Source organism: Theropithecus gelada, chromosome 6 (genome assembly GCF_003255815.1).
Source record: "Theropithecus gelada isolate Dixy chromosome 6, Tgel_1.0, whole genome shotgun sequence".
In the NCBI taxonomy this organism is placed as follows: domain Eukaryota; kingdom Metazoa; phylum Chordata; class Mammalia; order Primates; family Cercopithecidae; genus Theropithecus; species Theropithecus gelada.
Genome location: NC_037673.1, coordinates 107,352,133 through 107,376,876, shown reverse-complemented (window position 1 = coordinate 107,376,876; position 24,744 = coordinate 107,352,133).

Below are 24,744 nucleotides of genomic sequence, written 5' to 3'. Positions count from 1 at the left end.
AGAAAACCAAACACTGCATGTTCTCACTCATAAGTGGGAGTCGAACAATGAGAACACATGGACACAGGGAGGGGAACATCACACACTGGGGCCTGGGGAGAGAGAGCATTAGGACAAATACCTAACGCGTGCAGGGCTTACAACCTAGACGATGGGTTGATAGGTACAGCAAGCCACCATGGCACATGTAAAACTATGTAACAAACCTACACATTCTGCATATGTATCCCAGAACTTAAAGGAAAATTTAAAAAAAAAAGAAAAAGAAATAAAGGAATAACTGAAAGCAGTATCTTGAAGAGATATTTGTTGTACCTATGTTCCTAGCAATCTTATTCACAATAGTTAAAATGTGGCAGCAATCCAAGTGCCCATCAATGGTATGAATGGATAAGCAAATAGTGGTATATACATACAGCCTTAAAAAGCAAAGAAATTCTGACAAATGCTATAACATAGATGAAACTTGAAGACACTATGCTAAGTGAAATAAGCCCATCGCAAAAAGACAAATACTGTATGATTCCACTTACATAAGCAACTTAGAATAGTCAAAATCATTGAGACAAAGTAGAAAAGTGGTTGTTAGGGAATGGGAATGTATCAATCCATTCTAACATTGCTATAAATAACTACTTGAGACTGGTTAATTTATAAAGAAAAGAGATTTAATTAACTTACAGTTCTGCAGGCTGTACAGAAGGCATGGCTCGAGAGGCCTCAGAAAACTTACAGTCATGGCAGAAGGTGAAGGGCAAGCAAGGCATGTCTTCACATGACCAGCAGGAGAGAGAGCGAAGGGGGAAGTGCTACACACTTGTAAATAACCCGATCTCGTAAGAACTCACTCACTATCACAAGAAGAGCAAGAGGGAAATCTACCTTCATGATCCAATCACCTTCCACCAGGTCCCTCCCCCAACACTGGGGATTACAATTCAACATGAGATTTGAGTGGGTACACAGAGCCAAAGCATATTAGGGAGAGAGGAGTATGGAGAGTTATTGCTAAATAAACACAGAGTTTCAGTTTTACATGATCAAAGACTTATGGAGATAGATGATGGTGATGGTTGCTCAACACAATGAATGCATTTAATACCATTGAACTGTACAGCGAGATTTCAAACTTTTCTTCAGCTATGAGAAGATCTGGCAGCACTGGGCCCTCCTGATAGCAAATGAAAGAACACTCCCTTTAGATGGGGTCAGCACTCTCTGGAATGATATAATGCTTATGTCATTTGTGTTTCCACAGCAGTGGAAAATTAGTGCCCATTGTCTTCCATCCTTTTTTATTCAGCTCACTTCATTCATTTTCCTTCTCTGTCTTATCCCCATAACCACTTGAATTTGCAAGGTTCCTCTGCACTAAATTGTTGTTAACCACTGTTTAATCTTGTTTTGCTTTATTCAAATTTAATCGCATCTTAAAACTTCCTCTTGTCTTCATTTTATTTATTTTTTATTTTTCTCTTGTCTTCACTTTAGGTGTCGAAATTCATCTACTTAGCTCACTGGTTGCTGAGTGTCTTCAGGACTTTAAATGGCAACTTCATTTCAAAAGCTCTTAACTGTTTACATTAAAATAATCCATCATGTTAACTCTTAATTATTCAAATACTTTTAATTCACTGTTCTCTAACCTTTTTTTTTTGAGGAGAATCTGACTTCTGATTAATATTGCCTCCTTTATTCAGTTTAGCTTAAGTTAGAAAACGCAAGATGGTAACAGCACCCCTGCCCAGGTTCCTAAACATTGGAGAGCTGCTTATCTTTCAATTAAAACTAAGAGAAGTCTTCAGCAAGTTTGAGGGTCATGTTGGTGTTCCACATTATAGTAAGTCAGCTCTAGGAAGCAAGAACTGATACCTCCATGTACCAGAAAATTGTCATGAACTTCTCTTTAAATGGGACCCAAGGAACTAACCTGGCACTCATGGAAAGCTAAACCTGGGAGACTAACTGTGCAGCTCAGCAAATTCTCTCCCTGATCCACACTGTAAATATTCAATCAAACCTCTTGACACTGTAAGCTAATGGAGTTCAACTAGCAGAAGGTCTTTGGAGGGTAATCAGGTGCTATTAAAAATATGCTAATGGCAGCTTGTGATCCAGCAGCAGGATCCCAGGATTTGGGGTTTGCATGGTAACTGCCAGCAGATAGTTCACACAGAACAGGAACAACAGAAAGAATTAGAATGAGCTGTTTAAATGCAACTGTAATGAAGAATGTGGAGCACAATCAGAAAGAATGTTTGGTGCCCTCAGTGGAACAAACAAATAAACAAACAAAAACACATACATACAAAAACACAAGACCTAAAAGTGAAGTGAATGCTTTCCATTTTGCTATGGCAATCAAAGGTCACAGGAGCCAGCCATTGTGAAGAATTTACAATTTAACCTGATGGTTTTATAGAGCACCTGTGACTTTGTTGAAATACAGTGTTTCATATGTGAATGACAGAAGTGTCATATGTGGATGTGTCTCCTCACCAAGGCTGAAAGAAAAGGTCTGACAGGGAACAGCTTTTAGCAATCTACTCTATCAAAGGCAGTACAGATGGTTGTTTTTGCTTTTAGCTTAACTGAATGTCAAATGGAAAAAAAAGGGGGGGGGGGCTTCTTCTCATACATATATCCAACACATAGAAAGAGGTTGAATTGGGGCTTGCACCCAAGTGCACATGCATTACTGGGCAAACATAATGCATGTTTAAGTGTGTGTGCACCCATGTGCATTCCTGTATTTTAGTTGTGCCCTACACTTTTTCCCTTCTCTGCCTGAAGCTGGAAATTTCATAGCAACTCAGCCTCTGCCAGTATGAGCTTGAGACCACAAAGAACGAGATTCTTTCCTGTTTTCCCACTGCAAAGCCTAAATGCCATTGTAAATGATTTTTCCTGGCGGGATGTATTAATACAAAAAGACAGGCTAAATTCACTCTACCCATTAGCCTTGCTAACCCTTGTGGCTGAGGGCAATGATACAGAGTAAAATAATGTGGAGGGAGCTGCCGGAAACAGGCAGCAGTGGGATGACTCCAGGAAAACAAAGGTAATATATCTGCATCCAGCACAGAGGCCCTCACGTGCCAGAGATGGAAATGAAGCTGTGAAAACAAAAAGTAGGCAGGCACATCTCTGGGGGCTAAGGAAAAAAGGAGACAGAGAGGCAGACAGACCATGAATTAAGTGAGCTTGGGAATGCAGAGAAGACAACGGGAAAGCTCAAAGAACAATTTGTATGCAGAGGAGTAGGAGCACCGCAAAGAAGAAATTCAACTCCTTAAGGATTTGTGTTTTGATCCACACTGTCCTTAGCCTAGCCTGAAACCCCTGCTTGGGAAAAAGTTTTGTCATTTGAAAAATACCCTTTTAAAATGACTTAGGCATAATTTCCTTTTCTTAGTCACTTCCTTCCTTCGCTTTGATACAATAGTTGCTTAAAGAAAAACCAGGGGAGAAAAGGTGGTGGAAATGCGTACATTTGGAAACAATTGCTATTGTCCTAGACATGTTCAATCTAGCAGAGACTGACAGGTGCTCTGCTGCTGAGAGGATGCAGTTAGATATGCTGTCATAGAAATAACACCTGGGGAACTAAGGTTTTGTGGGAACAGCATGAAATGTATATAATTTGGGACCCTATTTAAGAAAAACAATACAGAATTACAATACAAAATTGTGAAAACATTCTTAGAGAGTTGGAAGGAGCCTGGGGACGTAAGGGTACCATCAGTTAATATCTATTATTTACCATGTGTTACCATGACAACACCTGCGGGGAGCAGCTTTCCAATGAGGGGCCTTCAGTCAAAGAAAAGTACAGGTCCATTTGTTTTTTCAAGACACAGCCTGCGCTTAAAACACCCACATTGTTGTCTGCTCATTAGACTAAATTTTGCATCCTGTACTGCTAATAGCACTTCCTGAGGAAATGGGTGGGAATTCCAAGATAGTATCACTAAGAAACTAAGTGACTTTAAGGTACCAGGCATATTTCTACGGGATGCCTAAATGACTTCAGTATTTCACCTAAAATAATATACAATCTCTTGGTCTTGCAGCAGATCTGATGTTGATGTATATGGTGTGACATGAAAGAAGACAAAGGGTTCACCTTGAATCTTTCTAGGGGCCAAAGACAGCAGCTCATTGCTTAACTTGTTAAGTACAAACTTGATGAATCCTGATGGTGGGAGGCTCCCACAGAATATGACTTAGGAGAAAATAGAGCACTGCTGTTATAAGAGGAGTCTTTTGTTTGTGAAATCACAAGAACACCTGTGATTCAGCTCCCCAGGAACTTCAGTGGGCCAGTGTCCATTACTTTCATCATCAGGGATGTTTTCATGTTGGGGCCTCTCTCTGAAGGCCCTGGTTTACCCGGAGGGAGCTGGTGAGTCAGGCGCACAGGATGTGAATGGATGAGCCAGGACTTTGTTCTACCAGGGCGCCCTCTTGTGGGGATCTTATTAATTATCTTACACAGAAAGGGACCTTACACTGGGTTGCCTTCACAAGGCCCAATTGTGAACATTCACTTGTCCTATAAAGCGTCAGTCATCAGGCTTCAAATAGATATGCTCTCTCCTCTCTTCTCACTGTGGTTGAACTGGTCTACTTCTCTGTTTTTTTAGTTCCTTCTGTAGCTGTGTGCTTCTAAGCACAGGTAACCTAAAGTTCTCTGTCAGGCAAAATGACAGAGCATACAGTGTCCTGAGCATACTGCTTGCACCCTACTTGGACATTCTTCCAAATCTTCCTAAATGTGCAAGACCCAGGCTACTATGCAGTAGAACGATCATAGCTCACTGTAACCTTGAACTCCTGGGCTCAAGTAATCCTCCTGCCTTAGCCTCCTGAGTAGCCAGGACTGCAGGCACACACCACCATATCCAGCTAATTTTTTTGCAGAGACGAAGTCTTACTATGCAGCACAGGCTGGTCTCAAACTCCTGGCTTCAAGCTATCCTCCTGCCTCAGCCTCCCAATGTGCTGAGATTACAAGTGTGAGCCACCATACCTGGCTTATGCTTCTTAATTTTCTCCAAACCTCAATCACCCATTAAGTCTCAGCCAGAAAATCTGGGTAGGGTTGCTCTCATCCTCTAAGCAGGAAGTTGATAGATCTCTTTGATGTTTTCTTAGTCTTTTTTTTTTTTTTTTTGAGATGAAGTCTCACTCTTGTCCCCCAGGATGGAGTGCAATGGTGTGAACTTGACTCACTGCAACCTCTGCCTCCTGGGTTCAAGTGATTCTCCTGCCTCAGCCCCCTGAGTAGCTGGGATTACAGGCACCTGCCACCATGCCCAGCTAGTTTTATATTTTTAGTAGAGACAGGGTTTCACCATGTTAGCCAGGCTGGTCTTGAATTCCTGACCTCAGGTGATCCACCCACCTTGGCCTACCAAAGTGCTGGGATTACAGGCATGAGCCACCATGCCCAGCCTCTCAATCTTCTTTTTACTTATCAAAATCTCCCAACAGACCAGGCTTACCAAGGAGAGAAATTATGTCTGTTTCTGACTGTTGCTCTGGGTTATGATCCCAGTGCTGGCCTGTTATCTGTCACATAACAGGTGCTAAATAGGCATTGGATGACAAATGACCAGACTCCATTCACTCACATTGCACACGCTCTTCTTAACCGCTAATGCATACACGTTTGTTGCAATTCCTTGGCAGTGCTGCACTGCGAACAACTTATTTACAGAGTAAACAACTACCCACACCTCCTGTGTGTCAAACACAGAACTCCCTGGAGTGGAAAAGGAATGGACAAAGAAGATAAAGAGAAGTAGGGTAATAACCAGGAAAGAATGGTGTCTACAATGCCAAAGGAGGAGAGGAATGATCAGATAAAGTTTCACCTGCTGAGACGGCAAAATTCTTAAGGGATTTACCACTCATGTGGCCATTGTTAGAAACATTATCGTGAGCAATTTCAGTGAAGTGCTGAAAATGACTGGCTCTGTGGTCAGAGACATAAACAGGACTGTTTTTAATCACTCTTCAAGGTTTCCATGAAGAGTAAGGAAGGAGTATTAGAGGCTGATATTTTGTGTCCACTACAAGAACGGTCTCTAAGCAGGTGTTAGATTTTATTAAATTGCAAACTCCATGTAGCCCCAGTGACAGGCTCTGATTTGGATGGCCTTCCAGTTGGGACCACAGTGGAACTTCACATCCCCCCAAATCACTGGGCCTCCTCTGAACACGTCTCATTTAGCTTCTTTGGCTTCTTATCAGGCTCAAGAAGGAATCTAAGATTGCAAGAGAGTGCACTCTGGAGAAGGATAATTGCTGTGAATGACTAAAGAAGGCCTCTCAGCATTAGTGTTATCATGAGCTTGAAAACCTGCAAATCATATGATAATTATTCCTGAAGTTCCTTGGCAGCCCTTAAGTATAATTATCATGTAATCTGCAAGGCACAGAATGTTTTCAAAACAAGTATGCATGGAAAAGAAATCGAATGAGCCCTCTTTTTTTATTAGCATATCTCTGCTCCCAGGTCAAAGGTGACCAAGGTATGGGCAGCAACATGTCACATGAAGAGTGCCCTCCTTCTGGTAGGGAGGCACATCACCAGTGACTTGCCTTTGCCACCTGATCATGACAGCCTTGTTTGCCTGCTGACCTTGAACAGTGATCTGTTCCACGGTGATCTATGCCTTTCTGCTTTGTTTCCTTTCTGACACTACAGAAAGTAGTGGGTACTGTATTTCCTAGGTGAGACATTCAACTGAGTCCTAAGGATTTTAAGATTCACTCAGAGCAAATGAACTTTGTCAGGTGTGGTAGATGGGAGGCTTTCTGGTTACCTCAGATTGCCAAGTAGAAAGGAGGAAACTGGATGAGTCCATAAAGCCTGTTGATTCTGCTCCTTATCCAAGGTGAGGATGACCCCCATCCTCCTGGAGAACAGTGGTGATCACCTGCCTCCTCTGGAGCCAGCACTGCACTAGTGTGAAATGCAACTCGATTTAAGAAAAAAGCAGGCCGGGTAGGGTGGCTCATGCCTGTAATCCCAGCACTTTGGGAGGCTGAGGCGGGTAGATCACTGAGGTCAGGAGTTCGAGACCAGCCTGACAAATATGGTGAAACCCCATCTCTACTAAAAATGCAAAAATTAACCAGGCATGGTGGTATGCACTTGTAGTCCCAGCTACTTGGGAGGCTGAGACAGAAGAAACGCTTTAACCCGGGAGGTGGAGGTTGCATGAGCTGAGATCACATAGCCTGGACAACAGAGTGAGACTCCATCTCAAAAAAAAAAAAAAAGAGAGAAAGAAAGCACAACAATTTTACAGCTTAGGGTAGATGATCAAGAAAATAAAATCATGTAGCTATTTGGGAGACATTAAATAAAAGGTGATTTTTCAAATCTCAGCCCATCTCTAGCAGAGAAGCGCTTATTTAGCTGCAGTAGTGATGAGTAGCCTTTCCCATGTTGGATGATGGATGGAATCATTGGATTGTGAAGACCTACAGGATAAAAGCTGTACATGAGTCCTCTTGGTATCACAGGACACTGGTTCTACACGTGACTAAATAAATATGATCCCTTCTCTATACAAAAGTCTAGCATTTTTTGAGAATTCCTAATTTGTAGCAATTTGAGGTAGTAGACAAGAAAGTGAAATGGGAATGGAGTCTGTATGGAGGTTACAACCACTGTCCCCATGAATTATCAAATGTGCTCCTGCTGCCACCCTTATCCCTCACCACTCCTGCAACTCTACAGCAACTCTACCCCACTTAGGAAAGGAAGACCTTTTCTTCAAATATCTATTCCTCTGGTCAACTGACCAACCTGTCAGGACAGAGAAGGAAGACTCAGTATAAAACAGTGCTTAATCTCACACCAGACACAATATAGCGAGTGAATTTTTTAAAAATAAAATTGTGTGTTTTGGTTTATTTCATAAATACATTTAAAGAAAATTAAGGAAATATAGAAAAGTAGAAAACATTGAAAAAGCTATCCAGCATCATCACTCTAGCCTACCTTTGTTAACATATTTATTGTATTTCCTTCTCATCTCTTTTCTAAGCAGTATTTGTTTTTGTTTTTGTTTTCCTGTTATTAGGGGCATATAGTACATGTAATCGCATCTTACTTTAACTTAAGTCATGATTGCTTCCCTGTAACATTATTTTATTTTATTTTTTTTTTTTTTGAGACGGAGTCTCGCTCTGTCACCCAGGCTGGACTGCAGTGGCCGGATCTCAGCTCACTGCAAGCTCCGCCTCCCGGGTTTACGCCATTCTCCGGCCTCAGCCTCCCGAGTAGCTGGGACTACAGGCGCCCGCCACCTCGCCCGGCTAGTTTTTTGTATTTCTTAATAGAGACGGGGTTTCACCGTGTTAGCCAGGATGGTCTCGATCTCCTGACCTCGTGATCCGCCCGTCTCGGCCTCCCAAAGTGCTGGGATTACAGGCTTGAGCCACCGCGCCCGGCCAACCCTGTAACATTATTGTACACTCTTAATAAATATTTTCCATAGCCAAAGGATGATAGAGTCGTAATTTATGTACCCATTGCTCTATGGTGGCAACTCAGGATTATTTCAGTTTTCACCATTCTCTAATAGTATAGCAAGAAATGTCCTTATGCATACAGCATTTTCTTTCTTTAAAATTATTTTCTTAGAGAAAAATATTATAACATAAGTTTAGGTGAAGAGTTCTTAGGAATGATACCAAGATAGGATCTGTAAAGACAAAAAATTGACAAATTGGACCTCATTACATTAAAAATCTTTGCTCTGCTTAAGATGCTGCCAAGTGAACAAAGAAATAAGCTACAGACTTGAAGAATATATTTGCAAATCATCTGACAAAGGCTATGTGTCCAAAATATATGAAGAACTATCAAGACTCATTGATAAGAAAACATACAACTCAATTTAAAAAAGGGGCAAAGGACTTGAACAGGCATTTTACCAAAGAGATTTTAAGGATGGCAAATAAATACATGAAAAGATGTTCAACATCATTGGCCACTAGATAAATTTGAATACAATTAAACATTACTACACACCTTTTGAAATTGCTAAATTAAAAAAAATGACAATACGAAATGCCGGTAAGGAATTAGAACTCTCACACATTGCTGGTAGAAAGGAAAATGGTAAAGCCACTGGAAAACAGTTTCATAGTTTTCTATATCGCTAAACACACCCTTGCCACTGACCTAGCAACCCCACTCCTGGGTATTTATCCTACAATGGGGAAAACTAATATTACACACACACATGTAAGCCTGTACACATATTCACAGTAGCATTATCTGTGGCCGCCAAAAACCTAAAATTACTCAGTGTCCTTCAATGAGCAAATGGATAAACGAACTATGGTTTGTTCACACAATGGAATACTACTAAGTAGTAAAAAGGAACACACTATACTGAACAACTTAGATAACTTTTAAAAGCATTCTGCTGGGTCAGAAAAGTCAGTCTGAAAGGGTTATATATGTTTCATTTATTTGGCATACTCAACCAGATCCGTGGTTTCTATTGTTGTAGTTTTGTCTTCTGAGTATGGCATACTTTTGTCTTTTGAGTATACTATAGGTAGGGGGTATTACTATGAAGGGATAGCTTGAGGGAGTTTTTTGGAAGATGGAAAAGTTCTGTATCCCAATGGTGGTGGTGGTTACATGAATCTATATGTATGTTAAATGTCACAGAATTCTTTTTTAAAAGAACAAAAGTGACTTAACTGTATGATCATTAAAAAAAATTAAGTTCCATTTTAAAAATAAAGATTTTTTTTTAAGTTGAATAAATTAAGCAAACAGCAGTGATAGGATGAGAGTCCTGTGGAGCTTCATTAGCTACTTAGCTCAACCTATGTGGAAACCAAGATGTGATGGGACTTGCCCAAGGTCATGGGCAAGCCTGAGATGAATGAGTAGGAAGAGTTACACCTTCCTACTTCAGTGTTGTTTCCAGAAAACGTTTGAGTCTCTTCAGCTGAAAGATGTGGTGTCGAAAGTTACAGAATTATTTTCTTCTCGTGAATCCAGTCTAGAGACGATATGGTGGGGACAGGGAAGCAGAGAGGAATTACATTATGGCACTTGGAAAATTAGCCCCATTCTGCAGAAAATCTTGTTTTAATCCACCTGAGACTATGTATTCTCTTGACTAATGAGCAAACACAGTTAACTCTGCAGGGTTTCTGATCCCAGTGCTGTGTCAAAAGAAAAAGAAAAAGAAGTTCATAAAGCTGCTTCCTTGGTTGGCTCGTGAAAGACTAACAAATTATAACAAAGGTGTAAGATCTGAAAACCCCATAGAATTGTATAATCATTCCCCAAAATGAGGACAAAAGAAGCAATTCAATCTTTTACATCATTGAATTATTTATTAGTTATATGAAATATATGCCTTTAAATATAGATATTCTTAAGGCAAATTTTTTTTTTTATGTATTGGTAGATAATGCTATTTCATGGTTGTTAAATGTTCTATTAAAGGCTGAAGAGAAGGTTTGATATATTTTTCTATCTGTTTTGTTTAGGATGACAACCAAACATAAAAGATATGCTGGAATGTTTTAATTCAACTATCATGTATTTCATAAATGTTGGTTGCATTATTCCATCTTTTTCTCTTCTCTAGATTTTTTTTTTTTTTTTTTTTGAGACAGAGTCTCACTCTGTCGCCCAGGCTGGAGTGCAGTGGTGCGATCTCGGCTCACTGAAAGCTCCGCCTCCCGCAAGCTCCGCCTCCCGGGTTCACGCCATTCTCCTGCCTCAGCCTCCCGAGTAGCTGGGACTACAGGTGCCCGCTGCCACGCCCGGCTAGTTTTTTGTATTTTCAGTAGAGACGGGGTTTCACCGTGTTAGCCAGGATGGTCTCAATCTCCTGACCTCGTGACCCACCCGCCTCGGCCTCCCAGAGTGCTGAGATTACAGGTGTGAGCCACCGCGCCCGGCCTTTTTTCTCTAGTTTTTTTTATAGTCTCAGTCATTGAAAATCTCAGGGTAATAAAACAGCATAGATATGTTAATAAATAAAACAACTGCAATTCTAAATAAATCAACCCAGAAATAAATTTGTAAATACCGACTTCTTGGATATTGCAATAATGGATCACATATACTGTAAAAATTGAAATTTTCATAAGAAAAATATATATCTAGTTTGGATTTGTGTCAAGAAATGGATTCTAAGACACTAACAATCTAAACATTTCTTAATAAGCTTAATATACCTTGAAATATTGAAAATACATTATATGTTTTTCAAATTTAGGGAGGGAGGGAGAGAGGAAGGAAGGGAGGAACGGAAGGAGGGAAGGAACTCATTGGACATAACAGTCCCACAGCTAGTTTCAAGAATTTGGGTTGAGGTTTCAAGATGTCAAATTAGGGGAAAGGGAGAATAAAATAAAGCAGAAGGAAAGAATTCTCACTATTTACACTATGTGGTTGTTGAGGAAAGGGGTGGGAAAGCTGTTTCAAATTCTGAACTAAAATTCTAGGAGTATTTCCTTAGAACTAATGTTAGTTATGGTGAGCTTAGGTCAGTTCAGGTTTGTCTAACTTCAGGTTCATTGTTGGCTTAAGAGGCCTGGAGGGGATGGCCTACAAACCCCAATACCATGTGAATGATCTATAGTGAAATGTCTCTTGTGCCCAACTTCTTAGTTACAAACAACCCAACTGTTCTTAAGCTGATGACTTGTCTGCATTCAAAGGGCAGAACTTTTTTTTTTTTTTTTTGAGACAGAGTCTCACTCTGTCGCCCAGGCTGGAGTGCAGTGGTCGGGTCTCAGCTCACTGCAAGCTCCGCCTCCCGGGTTCACGCCATTCTCCTACCTCAGCCTCCCGAGTAGCTGGGACTACAGGCGCCCGCCCCCTCGCCCGGCTAGTTTTTTGTATTTTTTAGTAGAGACGGGGTTTCACTGTGTTAGCCAGGATGATCTCGATCTCCTGACCTCGTGATCCGCCCGTCTCGGCCTCCCAAAGTGCTGGGATTACAGGCTTGAGCCACCGCGCCCGGCCAAGGGCAGAACTTCTTTGTTTGGAATACGTAGAAACACAGTGAATAACTTCATTTAATGGCCCTATCTAGGTATGTCTTCTGTGTTCCTGCTTGTCAGGCTATCTCTTCACGATCTTTTTCTGTTTCTAAAAGTTAGAGTTTAGTTGGGGTGGGGAAAAGTGGTGGCTTATGAGTTTATGTTGAAAACCAAGAGAGGAACCATCCAAGTGAGTAGTTCTTCAGAAGGAAGATGTTCCATTTTATAGCCCCTTCCTGGCCATTTTGTGACACCAGAACAATCCTGGAATTTTCATCATGTCCTTTTGGAGTAAAGAGGTCTGTTTGGTAAAGTTTTCCACGGTCAAAAACAAAGGAGTTCATATGGCATACCTCTCAAGGATATTTGCATTTTAAGAGAAAGCAATCCAAAATCTAAAAGAAAAAAAATCACTGAATGAGAAATTCAGGTGTGACTTGTATAGATGTGATGTGTATATCATTCTGTGGGACATGTATACATATGTATTTTTACATTTATATGAGAGACATTTCCGAGTGGAATGGCTTTCCTGGAGTCCATTAAATGGTACCACTGAGATCTTTCATAGGGCTGTCTTAAGCCTCAACAATGGCCAGAATTTCCTCTTGGGTTTTGGGTCCTGCTCCATTAATGTATTTCCTGGAGGGTTTGGGATGTCTCCTGGCTATNTTTGGGTCCTGCTCCATTAATGTATTTCCTGGAGGGTTTGGGATGTCTCCTGGCTATCAAGCTCCTCTCATTCAATAACACCAATAATGTTAACATCTTTCATGGGTGAGACCATGTTTTATTAATCTGTTTTGGCATCTGATACATGAGATGGTACTAAGGAGATGCATCACACAAGATGCAGAGTGAATAAATGAATGAAAACTCAGCAAGACTGCACGGTAAGACCCATAGCAATGAGGATCTATATGTTCTGGAAGGCAGAAGTCTTACATTGACCACTACTCCTCTTCAATAAGTGTTTAAGATTACTTACAGTGGGTAAAAACCACATGCATATGTACAGTCCCTAAGGAAAAAGGAAAAAATGGGAGAAGTAATTCAAGGAAAGCTTAATAAGGATGATACTGCATTCATTCATTCAATCAATCATGCTTTGATACATATGCTTTGCAAAATTATCAATGCATAACAGACAGCTCTTCTTATACTCTGCCATGGAGAACATTGAGATAGGATCCAAAGCAGAGTAGATGGGCATTTTTCTGGAGTTCGCAAATCTAGTTGACATATGTAATGGCTGTCAAGTCAACAGCCTGAGATGACATAATCAACAGGTACTGTATGTAGCAACATAAAAGAGCATAAGAGAGTTCTGTGTCTGTCAATAACTTCGAAGTTTGTTCTTAGGACTTCAAGGAATATTTTCCCTCTGCCCTTCAAATGTGATTTGGCTTTTTATTTCCTTTAAGTTTTAGAAAGGTCTGAAAATAATTTTGATTCCAGAGCAATGACATGATATTAAGAACCTTAAAAAGGAAAACGAGAAAAAGACACACAGGCAGAGGAGACTTTTTTTGGCTGACACACAATATGCTGTTCAGAACTGTGCCAAACCCGTTACTCATTGCCCTCACTAATCTCTTAAAAGAGAAGTAGAATCGTAACAGTTTAGTCCATTTTGCTCTTTATCATGTATAAATGGAGCCAGAGAAAATCTCTAAGAGGAGGGATAGGAATTATTTTGTTTGCTTGCTACCTTGTGGTTATGCCTATATTACCTCAATATTTGATTTGCAGAAGTAACAGGAAAATGTGATAATGTCTCAATTGCAAAATCAACTCAGAGAAGTATTTCAGGAGAAGTAGTCAGCTTTGTTGTAGGAAAAGATGTTTACCTACAAAGTTGGGGTTTGGTGTTGGAGGAGAACAATTGCAATTGAGTTGTACATATCTCAAACCACTGCAGCCTGACTTGTGTGTGGGGTCTACTTGTGTGAATGTCAAGTGGTAATTAGCAATAACTGTTCAATGAACAATTGCATGGTGCTTTTGACCCATAAAAACATTGACCATGCCTACAAATACTTAAGCATTTAATTAAGTATAAAGTTGATACTTCAGCTCAATAAAAAGAAAAATTTTGTCAAATTAATTTCATTCAAAAATGGAAGAGGAAAATTACTTTTTAAAGGAATGAATGATCTTATAGAATATTTACTCTCCAATTCTGTGTGCAAGCAGAGCCAGAAAAATTATTGATAAGGAATCTAGTAGAGGGCATGAATATACAACATCTAAGATTACTTACAACTCATTCAACTTACAGCATAATTCAGTTGTTCTATGGTAAATATGTTGCTTTGTATTAAAGATTTTTCAAAGCATTAATCTCTTTTTTTTCTTTTTCAAAAAAATCTTTTATTTTAGGTTGGGGCTACATGTGCAGGTTTCCTATATAGGTCAACTTGTGTAACAGGGTTTTTTTGTACAGATTATTTCATCACCCAAGTACCAAGTCTGGTACCCAATAGTTATTTTTTTCTGCTCCTCTCTCTTCTCCTACCCTATACCCTCAGGTAGGTCCCAGCATCTGCTCTTCTCCTCTTTCTGCCCATGTGTTCTCATCATTTAGCTTCTACTTATAAGTGAGAACATGTGGTATTTGATTTTCTGTTTCTGTGTTCATTTGCTAAGGATAACGACCTCTAGCTCCATCCATGTCCCTGCAAACGACATGATCTTGTTCTTTTTTATGGCTGCATAGTACTTCATGGTGTATATGTGCCTCATTGTTTGCATCCAGTCTACCATTGATAGGCATTTAGATTGATTCCATGTCTTTGGTGTTGTGAATAGTACTGCAGTGAACATACATGTACATGTGTCTTTATGATAGAGTGATTTATATTCCTTTGGACATATACCCACTAATGGGATGGCTGGATCAAATGGTAGTTCTGTTTTTAGCTCTTTGAGGAATCACCACACTGCTTTCCACAATGGCTGAACTAATTTACACTTCCAACAACAGTGTATAAGCGTTCTCTTTTCTCTACAACCTCACCAGCATCTGTGTTGTTGTTGTTGTTTGACTTTTTAATAATAGCCATTCTGACTGGTATGAGATGGTATCTCATTGTGGTTTTGATTTGCACTTTTCTTACGATTAGTGATGTTGAGCTTTTATTCATATGCAAAGCATTAATCTCTTATCCATGTTGTTCTTTCTTCAATTTCTTCCTTTCTTCAATGAAAAGCATTGATAAAAATATCGGTGACCATTGATGTAATTGTGCTATATAAATACATCTTCTATCACTTCAAGTTAGGGTATATATTTTTATATATTCTACATATATCCATGTATTCCTACATATAAAATGATTTTAAAAGATTCCCAGACCTCAGTTCTATAATTGATTTATTTATATATCAATTAATTTTCTTTGTCTACTATGAACATTAAGTGCCAAGCAGTAACATCTGGTCAGTAAGATCAGCAAAACACCCTATTTGACTTTTTCTATTCTATTTACTATTGAAAGGGATTTTTTGTTTGGTGACTCTGTCTACAACTTGGCAAAGGACCTATATGCCATTGAAACTGATGACAATAGGCTGCTATAAGCCTCAAGTAGGAGTTCATATTTGTAATTTTTTTCCAAATTAACCTTTTCTTAATTAAATAATAATATGATAAATGTATGTATAGGAATTTATAGTTTGTAATGCAACTCCACATACTTATTTGATATGGTGCTTTTCAGGCCTTTTTATATCCCCACAACAATCCTGCTATTATTACCATTTTACAGATAAGCACATTTAGGCTCAGAATAGTTGAGTGACTTTTCCAAAGTTACCCAAATAGTAAGTGATTGAGTTGAGACTGAAAACCCAGTTTTCTGATTCTAGATGCCACATGCCACATTCTTTCCCCACTTTATTAATAATTAATAAATGTTCTTAGCAATTTCTTCAAAATGGTAATTAACAATGAGGTTCTTTAATTGCTATTTGCATATTCTTCATTGTAAAATGTAGGAATGTGATAAATGTAAATACTATAGAAATAGGCCCTGTAGAAACAGATGGTTGGCATTAAAGAATTTGCTCAAAGTCCCTTTAGAAGTTACAATAATGACATACAACTTTTTAATAAACACAATTAGAAAGCATTTACATGTTTACAAGATCTGCTACTATGGAATGGAATTACAAATTAAACTGTGCTACAGTTTCACATAGTAATATATCATGAATGTATCTACATGACTAAAACAATTGTTCCATTTTTAATTTAATATTGCTAATTAACCTTTCCTATCTTTGTTTACATTTTCACATAGCAGAATATCTTTTTCTCAAATAAATTCTTGTGCTAATTATCTTTTTAAAAATATCTGACTTCAGGATCTGCTTTTAGACTATAAGCTTTTTGAGTACTGAAATTATATTTAGATTATATTTCCTCTTTGTGTCTGTAACACACATTTAGAAACAGAGGAGTGCTTCAATAAATGTGTATCAAATTGAATCAAATGTTAAAACAGATGAGTTTTTATAAGATCCCACTTTATAATCTTTGATAATTTCCCTCAGCTATTTAAGTTTCTCAACAAAATGAGAACTGTTACTTTCAACATGGATGACCACCCCTTCTTTCCTGAAACCATCTCATCTCTTGCCTGGAAAACACTGCTCTTCTGGTTTCCAGCTCCCCATCTTGATTTGCCACCGTCTTTCCCCTTAGTGTTGGTGCCTCCCAGGATCCACTTTTCTATCTGTTTCTATTTCCTTCCCAGATTACCCCTGGGTATCTTTTTTTTCCATTTCCATCCACCACAACTTTTATAGAGGCTCCTATCCTTTCTCTTAAATGAACTGACGTCCCAATCCATTCTCCATGTTACAGCCTGAGTCCTCATTATAAAGTGAAAAGTGTGACCAGGTCCCTCTTGACTTAAATTATACTTCATTGGCTCATCCTTGACCTTGGGATAAAATCCAACTTCTCAGCAGAGCCTCGATGCATTCCATGATCTGACCCTTCTCTCTCGTCTAGCTGCTTCCCTTGCCCCTGTTCTCTAGTACAAGCCATATTAGCCTACTTTTATTTTTCCATATACACTATCCTTCCTTATGCATTTAGACCATTGCAGGTATCTCATTCTTTCAGGGCAGAAATGAAAGAAGAAGGTGGAAAAGACATACCCCATTCTAGCAGATTGGAAGAAACAGTATATTCAGGGACAATATGTTAGTGGCAGTTTCCAAGAGGAGAGGAAAGTAGCCTGGGTCCTAGAAATGTGTTGTTAATAAGAAAATAAGAGTGTAATTTGGAGGGTGGAATACCCTTGTGGGTTTCTTGAAAAGGAAAGACAAGGAAAATGTGTGGAGAAGAAAGAAGAAATGTTGTTACCCACAGTCAACTTGAGAGCTAAGAGAACCATGAAACTTTCTTATCTGATTCTCATATTTCTCCAGTAGATATTTCACCTATTTTCTCTTACCTTTCCTCCCCCTGATTATTCACAAAATGAATAATGGCTAGTATTTACTGAGGATGTAATATGCACCAACTGTTTTTCTTAAGTGCTTTATAGAATGTCTTATTTAATTATCACATCAGCCTTAAGAGACCGGTGGTTTTATTCCCTTCTTCCAGATGAGGACACTGATGAACATGAAGGTCAACTGACCTGAAATAACTTTCCAAGCTAGCACAGCTAGGAAGAGGAGTAATTTGCTCATGTATCTGTCTAGAATCAGGCTTAAATAAAATTGACATCTCTTAGACAGCCTAGCTCTCTCATCTGTGGGTAAGGGTTTTGTTTTCAGGGAAGACTTCTTATTATAAAACAGTTCTTTTATGACTGATACTAAATATATTACATTTTGTCTCTTTTATTTAATGATTTCCATGTGCGTGCATACCATGAAATTTCTCCTTGAGAAAAACTGGAGCATGATGATTATCTTTGTTAGACTATTCTTTTTTTGTTTTCCTTTACAGCAGATACACAGATTGAGAAATGGTTAACTGTAGCAGTTTGAGCTATCTTAACAGAATGTAATTTATTTAAAGCTAATTCAATCATGTTTCCATGGCCTTGAAGAGACATGACCTTTCTCATGAGGGAACTAGAGATATAATTCTTTGATGACATCATTCCAAACCTCTATGGATATAAACAAAAATCTTAAACTTGAAGGACATCCAAAGATATAAAACACCATGAACTAGACTTAGTAAAGTATACTAATGGCAATGTTTCCCCAGCATCAGAGCCTAATGTCACACCTAATTAATAAGATGTCAGCTACAAAAGAGCAGGGTTTATTTTAAAGCATCTAAATGTGTACTCTTATCTCTTTTTCTTATACAGATGATATTTAGGAGGAAACATTTTAAAACTAATATAAATAACAAACTTCTCACAAGACTCCAATCACAGACTCAGACTTAAAAGTGCTAAAGAAACATCTTATATATTCTTCCCTTGAGAGTCCATCTTATGTATTTTTATCACACAAGTGATTTTCAACCTAGCAGACATATCAATCCCCATGTGAATAAATCAGATAATCATATTAAAAATACACTGTAATTGAGGGAAACAAGGCAATGACAGAATAAAGGGATGTGGGGGAGAGGTATTTGCAAAACAGTAGGTCATAAGAAAAATGGTTTATTTTGAAAAACCTATCCTCTTTGTACTTAGAAATTATTCTTATGTTCTAGTGAGAACAAAATGAATTTAAACGCAGTTTATCATTAGACATGTATATGATGCTATTTTCTTGTCATCTGGTGGTCTGGACATAATTGACTATCTGAGAATCGGCCAATAAGAGGTTTTAGACACATATTAACTCTTTTATGTGAAGGGATTCATATAATAAACCATTGGTGCTGTGTACAAAACACTACTCTAGTGACCAGCAGGGATAACTGTTGGTCCACAATTGCTAAAATTAGTCTCAGGAATAGAATAAAGCACTTGGCAGATATAAAATATCAACTACACTATACTCCACGTTTTGTGTGTGTTTGTGAGCCAACTGAAATTCAAGGTAATAGTTAGGCTGTGTCTAGTCAACAATACAATAGGAAAAGGATGTTGGCATGGTATTTTCAGCCATCTGGATGGCTAAATAAGATTACTGCTAAGAGCTAACTAAAATTGTCTGGTAGATGTAATCAAAACAGATACAATTCAGAATAACTCACACAAAAAGAATATTTCCTCCTGTTAGAGTCATTTTAAGAGGAATTTGAAATCAATGCAAACCATGTCTTCGAGGCTTTCCTTCACCATGTGAAAACAAAGGCTCTGCCTGTATAGAAATAATGATAGAACTACTGAAAGGACAGTTGGTTTTTTAGCTGATGAGCAATTGGTAGCCATTTTATTACTCAAATTACTTTTCCAGGAACTACCATCAAAGCACTCATAAAGGTTCTTCTTTGTTCTTACCATCCATGAGTGTTATTGAAAGAGAAAGTGGAAAACTTACTGTCACAATGGTGAGAATTGGGCCCCAAATTACCCAGTCTTTGAACTGAGCTTAAACTAAGTAGTAGTATATAACATTAGAATTCTGGTCACTTAAATTGAGGACATTTGTAAACTATTCAAATTAACAAAACAAAACAAACAAACAGGAAAACAAGTTATATGTGGTAGATGGCGGGGGCGGGGGGGATGTGATAAAATTGGCCAGTTTGGTGGAAAGGTCAAATCAGTAAGAGTAGTCAAAATAGCCCATATAAGTTACTAAGATTTAGTTTACTTTAACAAATATTTATTCTGCATTTTCAACCATGCAATCATCATTGAACTAAGTGATGAAAAAAGACATTGTCTCTTCCTCAAATGTCTTAAATATATACACTGATACTTGCAGTTTAGTTCCATACATTGGAGTTGAATGTATGAACAAAAATCAGTTTTTGTAGATATTGTAATAAAATATTGGGTATAGGAGAAGGCAAGAAAATCAGAAAGTGTGTCACATTTTCTATGACTAAAGATGGAATTTACAAGATGGCTTTAATGTTCCCATCAGCTTGACTAAACTTTAGACAGGTTTCTTTCTGATTCTAGGCCCTTGACCTCTCCTTCTTAGAACATTTACTTTAGAATATTTGTAAATTATTTATCTGCCCCCTTTGAGATATAAATCTTTTAAAAAGCCCCTTGCCAATTGTACAACTCAGAACTGTCTTTCTCAAGAAACTTGGAGCCATTCCACTGAAATGTAATCATCAAGGAAACAGTGCCCTATCTCCCAGTCTCTGTGGGAGAATAAGAGCCTAACTTCCATGGAGACAATTAGCAAGCTTAGGTGAACTAATCACCAAGAAAATCATTTGCAAACTCAAATAACTGAATGTGCTGGACATATCCCATTGATCAATCTCCTTCAAACATCCTCCAGTATTTTTCTACTAGCTCATCTCAGCTCTTAAAATACCTCCCAAGTTCAGACTGCATTCTGGTCTCACTCCCTACTACAGTAGCCTTGAAGAGACGAGTTGATGGGTGCAGCACACCAACATGGCACAAGTATACATATGTAACAAACCTGCACGTTATGCACATGTACCCTACAACTTAAAGTATAATAATAATAAATAAATTTAAAAAAAAAAAACAAAACCCTTGAATAAACAGTCACTTAGATAAATAAATAAAAAAAAAAAAAGAAAAGAAAGTCTTCCTTACCTGATTCACTTTGTGTGGTACAATTTTGCTTTGACAATAGAAAGTCAACAAATAGGCAAACAGAGGGGACCTTTCCAAGCAGAAAGCACAACATTGGTGAAGACCTGGAAATATCATATTTTACTATGTATTTGTAGAGATCTAGATCTAGACATATTTGCTACATCTGTGAGGCTACTATCTTCTCTCCCTACACCAGCCTTGTGTGCATTTGTATCTGAAGATTTTTCACCTCTACCTCATTGGCAGTACCAGGATTCAGATCCTGCTTCTGAGAATTGTCATCTACTCCATCTGTTGTCTTCTACTCTCTCCCTCCCAGTCTGGAAGAATCTTATTTAAGATCTACAGTCTCTGTCTTGTTGTACTGCATTTCCCTCTGTTTCCTCCATACAAACTGAGGCAAGTAGCTCTGAATACAAATTACCCTACTACAGTCCCTCCCTGGTGTTAGAAAGTAGAGTTGGTTTACCATCTTAATAGGGAATAAGAATAATGAAAAATTTAGACAGAAAACAAACTTTGTAGGAGATATTAATTTATCAGACCAAGTCTAGCCTCTTCTCCAAAGCAGTTCTTAATGCCTCAGACTTATTTAGAGGTCTCATCTCTGTGATCCCAAGGCCCCACTCCACCCAGCATAATGGGATCTCTGTTCTGGGGCACTCCTGACACTGAGTCTAAAGGTGCAGAATTTTCTTCAGTTTGTTTCTTCTATAGATCTGTGATGAGAACTCCTCAATGTCCACTCACTCCTTCCCATCTTCTTGAAGAAAAAAATCCTAAGGGGTCTTGTAGTAATATAGCTCTGCCATTCTATAGAGGGAAATTAAGGCCCAGAGAACTGTAGGAAAAAACCTAAATGCACGAAGCTTGTCAATTATACAGTCTGGATTAGATGGATTAGAATCTATAACTTTTTTTTTCTTGAGACGGAGTCTCGCTCTGTCGCCCAGGCTGGAGTGCAGTGGCCGGATCTAGCTCCGCCTCCCGGGTTCACGCCATTCTCCTGCCTCAGCTTCCCGAGTAGCTGGGACTACAGGCGCCCGCCACCTCGCCGGGCTAGTTTTTTGTATTTTTTAGTAGAGACAGGGTTTCACCCTGTTAGCCACGATGGTCTCGATCTCTTGACCTCGTGATCCACCCGTCTCGGCCTCCCAAAGTGCTGGGATTACAGGCTTGAGCCACCGCGCCCGGCCAGAATCCATAACTTTTTCATTGAGACAAGGTCTTGCTCTGTCACCCAGGTTAGAGTACAGTGGCACGATCATAGCTCACTACAGCTTCCGAGTCCTGGACTCAAAAGATCCTCCCACCTCAGGCATGGGCCACCATGCCTAGCTAAGAATCCATAACTCCGTATTTGTTTAGTGCTTGACCTCTCTAAACTATACCCTGAGTATCCATGGGCAACTTGCATGATCATTTGAGGTTTCAGATATTTCATCTGTAAAATGTGATAATGGTAGCCACTTCACAGGACTATTGTGAAGAGAAGCAAAGTGGGTGAGTACTTGGTGCAGTCTGACAGTTTGTGTTCTACAAAAGCTAGATCTCTCACCAGTTTTCTTTTTGCCTTTCTGTATCATAGCATTTATCACACTGCACTGACATCATTTATGTCTTTCTCAATTCATTGCAAGCTCCTTTGGGAAAAGAATTTGTATTTATTTGATAATCTATTTCTAATATTTCATCCAGTAGAGTTGCCTAGTAAATATTCTTTAGATAAACGAAATGTTAAAATGCTTAAAAAGAGGTATGAACATAGCCACCGACTTTATGGGCACCAAAACAGTTTAAAAATAACCCTCCCTCAGGAAAGGAGGAATGGGGAGCTATTGTTTAATAACTGGCATACAGAGTTTCTATTTGGGGTGATGAAAAAGTCATGAAAATGGATAGTGGTGATGGTTGCACAACTCTGTACTAAATACCACTAAGTTGTACACTTAAAAATAGTTAAGATGGTGAATTTTATATTTTAGATATTTACCACATTCTAAAAAAAAACCTCTGAGAAGTTTCATTTATAGAGAACACTTTGTAGTATTATATGAAGAAGAATACACATTTAGACCAGTTGGAGACTTGGTCTCAATCTGGAAGTTACTTTCTCTTCTCCCCTCTAACAAAAGGGGGATGGAGTGTGATTTTCTCTCCATCTCTACAACCGCGCCAGGCAGAGGCAGCAGCAAGAGCTACAGAGACATTCTTCCTGCCCGTGCACAGAGAGTTATTCCCGAGCAAGAAATGACTGGTGACAGCCATCTCCGGGAGAATGTATCAGAAAACTTCAAATACAGTCTCCAATCCTGTATTTCAAACCCAAATGTTTAGGACCTGCAGATACAGAGACTAAAAACATTTTGTATTTGTAAATTAGACCCCGTAGGCACTTACGCCTTCTCTTAAACTTGCACAGGCTGCTGGATGAGTCTCTGACCACCTCCCCAACAACCAGCCTCTCTTCTGCCTTTATCTTCCTGCTTCAGCCTGTGTCCCCGTCGCGATAGTGTATAGCGTTCGCTGTCCACCACCAGCAGAACAGTTAGCCGGAGGGAGGCTGGAGTTACCTATCGTTAGGTAGCACTGGGGTGGAAAGACCAGTATTCGCCGTATCCAGAGTGCACATGTGAGGTAAGCAGTACCTGTTACAGAACACTACCTTTGCCAGGTTTCTTGTTGTCTGGGTGTGCAGGCAGGCTATGAAAGTCCTCAGAAACACTGCCTACTTCTTCTGACAAGCCCCCTGGGCTCTAAGAGGAAGAGTTATGACTCCTAGTTCCCTTTCTCTCCTGTCTTTCCATTTGCTGAAGGAGAAAATAGGACTTCAGCAATATTGAACATTTGTTTAAAATACAAAAATTTCTTGGTGATTAAAAAATTATAGCTAGTGTTGGCTGGGCGCAATAGCTTATGCCTGTAATCCCAACACTTTGGGAGGCCAAGGCGGGCAGATCACCTGAGGTCAGGAGTTCGAGACCAGCCTGGCCAACATGGTGAAACCCTGTTTCTACGAAAAATACAAAAATTAGCCAGGTGTGGTGGTGCGTGCCTGTCATCCCAGCTACTCGGGAGGCTGAGGCAGGAGAACTGCTTGAACCCGGGAGGCGGAGGAGTTTGCAGTGAGCCTCACACCATTGCACTCCAGTCTGGACGACAGAGTAAGACTCCATCTCAAAAAAAAAAAAAAAAAAAAGAGAGAAAAAATATAACTAGTGTTTTATAGCCACCTAGTGGCCGAAATTGGGCTTTGCAATTGGAAATTCAATTTTCACTCAAAACAGCTCTAAATTAATTTTGCTATCTAAATACTTCTTTAAGAGAGATGACATATGGAAAGCTTAGATTAAGGAAATGAAACATGAGGAAGCCAAATTTCAGAATACTTCCTAAAGGGCCTCTAAACTTCTGGGTTCTCTAAATGTACACATGACTGAGCCTTGGTTCTTAAGGTATGACGATAATGATAACAATAGGTATATTAGCATAGCTAACATCATCTGAGTGCCTAGTATGTGTCCGGCAATATTCTGAATGCTTTTTGGTAGTATTTATTTAATCTCTGCAGCAACTCTATGATGTAAATTGTCTTATGCTCAATTCTTAAAAGAGAAATCTAAGTCAGAAGTGAAATACTTTGTCCCAAGATCAACAGCTATTAACTAGTAAGGTCAAGATTTTTTTTTTCAGTCGGGCGCAGTGGCTCACGCCTGTAATCCCAGCACTTTGGGAGGCTGAGGCAGGTGGATCATGAGGTCAGGAGATCGAGACCATCCTGGCTAACACGGTGAAACTCTGTCTCTACTAAAAATACAAAAAATTAGCCAGGCGTGGTGGTGGGCACCTGCAGTCCCAGCTACTAGGGAGGCTGAGGCAGGAGAATGGCGTGAACACGGGAGGTGGAGCTTGCAGTAAGCCAAGATGGTGCCACTGCACTCCAGCCTGGGCAACAGAGCAAGACTCCGTCTCAAAAAAAAAAAAAAAAAAAAAAAAAAAAAGACCT